Source organism: Salvia hispanica, chromosome 4 (genome assembly GCF_023119035.1).
Source record: "Salvia hispanica cultivar TCC Black 2014 chromosome 4, UniMelb_Shisp_WGS_1.0, whole genome shotgun sequence".
In the NCBI taxonomy this organism is placed as follows: domain Eukaryota; kingdom Viridiplantae; phylum Streptophyta; class Magnoliopsida; order Lamiales; family Lamiaceae; genus Salvia; species Salvia hispanica.
Genome location: NC_062968.1, coordinates 11,465,840 through 11,471,093, shown reverse-complemented (window position 1 = coordinate 11,471,093; position 5,254 = coordinate 11,465,840). Strand labels below are relative to the sequence as shown.

The following is a 5,254-nucleotide window of genomic DNA, read 5'->3' as shown; positions in this document are numbered from 1 at the left end:
GAGTTCAGTAAACTATGCAGCATTCAGAAGCGACCCAACGAGGCAACAGAAGAGGACTTGGAGCAATTCCGTTTGCTCTCAAAGGGGAGGCGAACACTTGGCTGCTGAGGCTTCCACCGGACTCGATCAACACGTGGAAGGATTTTAAACTGGAATTTTTGGATTACTTTTTTCCATCTAATAAGACGAATGCCTTGAAGAAGGAGATTAAGGAGTGCAAACAAGAATACGATGAGTCCCTAAGTTCTTATTGGTCCCGCTTCAAGGGGCTGCTGGATGCTTGTCCAAACCACAGGATGATAGAAGCGGAGACTTACTATTTGTTCTATGAAGGTGCAAACCCTGAATCAAAGGACTTGATGAACTACTCGAGCGGGGGAAATTTTACTAAGAACAAAGCAAGTGAAGCCAGGGAAACGCTGGGGAGATTGATTGAGGCAAAGAAGGCCTATGATAACCCGCGAAGCATATTGAGGAGAGGATCAGCTAATGCAGTGATGGATCAAGAAGACAAGAAGGTAGAAGATAGGATCGATAAACTGGAAAAGGCCTTGCTAAGTGCAATCGAGAAATGCAATCCGCATGCTCCAGTGGAAAATGAGAAATCCCTTGGTCAAGAGGAAAGGCAATTGCAACCATACTACAGTCAACCCTACGAAGGAGAGTGCCACGCTCAAGCAAGTTCGATGGGAAGTTGGAATCCCGATGGAAGTTGGAATCAAGGGAGACAGAGGGACGCTCCATGGAGGACTCACCCAAACTTCAGATGGACTGATCATGATCAAAGCCAGCCACCTCCCTTGCAGCTCACGAATTTTGCACACCCTCCGGAGAGGCAGTCCAATTGGCCAGGGAAGGGACAAGAAGGACAATTGCAGCTGGGATACAGGAATCAGGATCAAGCTAATTGGGGAAACAAAAATCAAAACAACCCAGGAAACTCCTATGTGCCACCTCACCAAAGGAAAAACCAAGGCAATTTTCAGAATTCCCAACAGAACCATCAAGGGAATCAAGGGTCTGGTGGCCAGTACAACAATCAAGGGTCGAGTAACCAATACAACAATCATCAAGGAAATTTTCGACAGAACCAAGGTCAAGGACAAAATTTTGGTCAATTCAACTTCAGACCACAACGGAGTTTGGATGACATGGTCCATGATTTGGTAAATTCACAGCAGTTCATGCAAGGTAACCTACATTCCAACAATGACATGGTGCACAAGTTACAAGATGCTCAGTCAGAGCAAAAAGCCGCCATGGACATGATGGCAAAACAACTTTCCCAGATCGCAGTATCTTTGAACGAGATGCGAGGGAATGAAGGTAAACTTCCTGCTACCGTCAAACCGCCAGACCGGGCAAATATTAGTCAAATCACTTTGAGATCTGGGCGGGGTTACGAAGGGCCAACGTTGGGAGCTGATGAGGAAGCGCCTATGCAAGCCAAAGAAGGGAAACAGAGTCAGAAACAGCAAGAAGGAGGCGCTGAACCAAGGGAGATCATTGTTCAGAGAGACCCCCAGAAGGAAGATTTAGGGGGATCTCTACCTCGACCAAGGGACCCGTTCTTCATAGACCCCGAACCTGAGAAAGTAAGTAAGGAAGGAAACAAGGGAGTTGATGAAACCCAGTGTCACGACCACAACTCCCTAGTGCTAGTGAGCGTAGCTATTTCGCGACTAAACGATTCTCAATAATCAAGGGACAACAATAAAAGGATGAAATCACTTAAATCAAAAGTATCAAAGGCATATGGGTACGTAGTCAAAACATGTTCAGAGTATCAAGACTAAGTTCATAGCTTTCTAGTACAAAATTCTAAGTTTTGCAGCGGAAGAGTCCAAGACAAAATAGCACGTATGAAGACATGCTACTTTGGGCTACCTAACTTCTTATTTAAAAAGCCTGTCCCAACACCTTCGCCTGCTCGTCCACGTTCAACCTGCACATTTGAAAAATAACATGCAGGGCTGAGTATTTGATATACTCAGTGGGCACATTGCCAAAAATAGTTCTATCTTTAATTGTCAATGCCACAGTTGAGTGATCACGGGGTTTTACTTTAAAAGACCCGAGTCACTAAAATACTTTTCCTTTAGTAAAGATTTTGATTGCGCAATCACGTAACATAGATATACCATATCTGATCATTGTGTGAACCGGGAATGTGGCCACATTCCACGACGGTCACTGGACCGGCCAACCCCTTTTGTTAGCTCACGGTCCCCTTATGTGTACACTAGTCCGAGTAGGGTTTGCGGCCCTACTGGGACCCGAATTCGATTTAACTTAAATTGGCATAGCCAAGCAGATAGGTAATCATAAAACAAAACATGGCATGACAACATACTTGAGCAAAGATTCACATTTTTCATACTAAAAATACGTTTTAAAAGAATGCCCACCTCAAAAGCTAAAGCTCCTTCCGGAATTTCCTTACTTGGTCTTAGATGACGTTCGAAGACGTCCCTTTAGGAAATAAAAGATACTTAATTAGATTTTTGAGATATCCATGAATGCATCCTAAGTGCGATGATCATTTTATTCTTCCTTTAAATTTTCTAGAAGAGTTCTAAAATTCTTGAATATTAATTAAATCAGTAGATTTAATTAAATTAGAGAAATTGTTCACTTAACTAGAGGGTGCTACCTCCCATGCCATTTATTTAAGCATACTAAAAAATTTTGGCTCGCGGTCTAAAATACTCGTTAGCGTATCGTAATTTCTTAAAATTAATCATTTGAGCACTCTTGCTAATTTCCGGAAAATTGGACTTATCTTCGTGGAATTAACTTTCGGACTCTTAATTAATAAATCCGTAATATAGCAAAGCCCATGATTTAATTAAGTTCCTACTTTAATTTAATTAGTGGCCCAAGACATTTATACATACTCCACTAGCCCATCTCTTTAATTAATATGAGGCCCAAACTCTAAAATAAGGAGAGGCCCAAACAAAAAAAATTAAAAGGGAGAAGCCCAAAACATCTCACAAAACCATCGGCTCTCCCTCATTTCCCATCCCTAATTCGAAACCCTAAAACAGAGAGAGAGCTCGGCGGCGCCTCCTCGCCTCCCGCCGCTAGCTGCTCCGGTCGGCGCCTCCAATGCGTCGCCGGAGACTGGATGCCCCTCCCTCTCCATCCTTGGTCTCGCTCTCTTCTTAGAACAACATCCCCAATCAAAACACCAATCTCTAACTCCATTTCTCTCTTCTCTCTCTGCGAGTCGCCGCCAACCGTCGCCGCCATCTCGTCGCCAACGCCGCCTCGCTGCGTCGTTCGGCGCCGTTCCGATCGGGCAACTCAGATGAACAATCGTAAAAGCTAAGTCCTTTCACCGGCGGAGTCGCCGACAGGAAAGAGGCGTCGCCTCTCTTTCTCCCTGCTTCCGGCGTTACCCTGCCCTTTTCCCGACGAATCCTCCATTGCCGTCATCGCGGATCGCCGCTGCTGCTTCTCCTCCTTTCTCGGCGTCTAAGCGCCGTCACTGCCATCTACGGCTGGAGTTGACGCCGTCCGGCTCGCTGTGCAGGCCAGCGCCGCCGTCGGTCGGCCTTGAAGCTAAGTTCCTCCCCCCCCTTTTTTTGTCTAAGCTTGGTCTATTTAGTTTGAGTTTTGGTAGTAGCTATGATAAAATTGTTGCTGATTTTCTTTTCGGAAAGAGCTCATTTAAATTGTTGGGCTGGATTTATGTTGTTAAGCTTGGGCTCTCTAAACTTTGCTGATTATTTTGAGAAGTGTGGGAGGGAGTTCGAATGTGATGTGGGGAGGATTCTTATAGGCTGATTGTGTACTGGTAAGCCTTAAATGAGGCTGCTGTATCGTTTGTTGCTATGCTGCAGAAATCTCACTTTTAGTGATCTCCTTGTCTCTCCTTCATGGCTGCAAAACTTGCATCTTTATGGGTACCTAGTACTAGTTATTAATTGGGGTTTGTTTGATTTGTAGAGAGGCAGGGGATGTGGTGCCAAGGGCTGCATTATGAAGGGTGTGCAGGCTGGAATCCCCCTTTTTTTTTTTTTTGGCAAGTTCTTGGTCTTCAAGGGAAAAGAAGGTTTGTTTTCTATCCCTTCCTAAGTGTTCTATTAATTGCTCTTGTCTCATGGTCATTAAGGCTCGTTTTTATCTTGCAGGTGAGAGGAAATCTCGGCTCCCATCCGGCAGCACTTCGAGCAGGCCCGGATTCACCGATTGGGCCGACGGGCCGCCCGAAACGGGCCCTAAGTCGGGCCTGAAGAAAAGGCCCGGATGCACTCCACATTTTAGATATTTTCCCTTCCATTGTTTATCTTTCTTTGGGGACTTAATCCGTGTAACTTATCCTATAAATTGTTGTTCACTAAACAAAAGTCTTGTTCTATATTTTGAAGTGTTTGATGGTTAGTTGTTCTTTTATTGTATAAGTAAAGCTACTCGAAAATTTTTGATATCCTATAGTGTATTTCCAATACTTTTAGTTCATTTGATTATTTAGCTTTTACTTGAACTAAAAAAGAATTAAACCTCATAACAAGGGCTCGAGTTCCAATAACTTTTCATGAACGAAAAACTACACATCCTTAGTTCGTTCTAAAACAAAACGAAGGAAAGAAAAAAAAAGATGCGGGTATTACATTTGGTGTCGATTACCCAAAGGTAACGCCAATTTATTTTTACTCAATTATTGAATTAAGATATGGATATTAAAAGTATGATTTTTTTTATTGTATGAAGACTACCCAAAGGAGTTTTCATAATTGCCTCATGATATGGATTTTCAAATTAATGTTCGTGTTATTATTCAAAGCTTTTATATGTGAGCATTCATCTCTTAATTGCTCTCATAATGTAAAAACATATTTTTTTTACTAGTATGTTTACCTCAAACGTTTCCCAACTTAATGGAACTAACTTCTTTGAATGGAAAGAGAAACTTAAGTTCACTCTTGAAGTAATGGACTTGGACCTAACACTGTTGAATGATAAGCCAATTATTTTATGATCAAAGTAGTTGGCTGATTACCCATAATGCTAGGGAAAAATCTAACAGGACTAAGTTTACAGTTCATTAGAATGTTCGTTGCAGATAAAGTTCTCAACATTGCAAAAGAATGTTTGCAGAATGTTGAGGATAGCTTCACAACTGCATATAAAGTTTATTGCAAGAAAACTTATGAAGAATCTCATGAACTTGCAATATAATGATTCTCGGACTATGTACGAGCATGTGATGGACATAAATAACATCTCTTCTAAGCTGAAATTAAGT

The 5,254-nt window shown here is 42.4% G+C and overlaps 1 long non-coding RNA gene across 3 annotated transcripts; it reads left to right on the top strand.

Moving 5' to 3' along the window:
* Positions 1-3,556: 3,556 nt before the first annotated feature.
* On the top strand, positions 3,557-4,366 carry LOC125185245. 3 transcript variants are annotated; one of them, XR_007170087.1, is made up of 3 exons: positions 3,557-3,571; positions 3,955-4,060; positions 4,140-4,366. It is a non-coding gene; the product is annotated as an uncharacterized LOC125185245 (long non-coding RNA). The 3 variants fall into 3 exon arrangements; XR_007170086.1 differs by lacking the exon at positions 3,557-3,571 and adding an exon at positions 3,592-3,802; XR_007170085.1 differs by lacking the exon at positions 3,557-3,571 and having other exon boundaries at positions 3,809-4,060.
* The last annotated feature ends 888 nt before the right edge of the window (positions 4,367-5,254 follow it).